Consider the following 603-nt stretch of genomic DNA (forward strand, 5'->3'; position numbering starts at 1 on the left):
TTATAGGCGCTTTCCGGTATGGCTTTGAGTTCCCTCTGCGAATTCTGTTTTACGTCTTCTATGGATTCAAAACGCGTTCCTCTGAGTGGTAATTTGAGGTTGGGAAACAGGAAAAAGTCACACGGTGCAAGATCAGGTGAATACGGTGGCTGTTCGATGGTATTTATTGAATGTTTGGCCTTAAAATCGTTGATAATGTTGAACAAATTGAGGTGAATCGGAACAAGCCGGGCGTTGACACGTCGCATACACAAATTGTCCACCAAAATCAAACGAGCCATCTCACGACCGATGCCTAGCTCTCGTGCTATCTCTCTAACACTCACATGAGGATTTTGGAACACGATTTCCTTTGCCTTTTCAATGTTTTCGTCGGTGGTAGAGGTCGAAGGTCGTCCAGAACGCGGCATGTCTTCGACGGTCGTACGACAGTCCTGAAAGGCTTTGTACAACTCATAAACTTGAGTTTTCGATAAAACTGATTCCCCATAAGCCTTTTGTAGCATTCGCAACGATTCTGCACACGAAATTTCGTTCGAAAAACAAAATTGGATGCAAACTCTTTGTTCAATATTTTTTTCCATTGTTTTTTTCGCAACGCAC

This window comes from Teleopsis dalmanni, chromosome 2 (assembly GCF_002237135.1).
Source record: "Teleopsis dalmanni isolate 2A chromosome 2, ASM223713v2, whole genome shotgun sequence".
NCBI classification, from domain to species: Eukaryota; Metazoa; Arthropoda; class Insecta; order Diptera; family Diopsidae; genus Teleopsis; species Teleopsis dalmanni.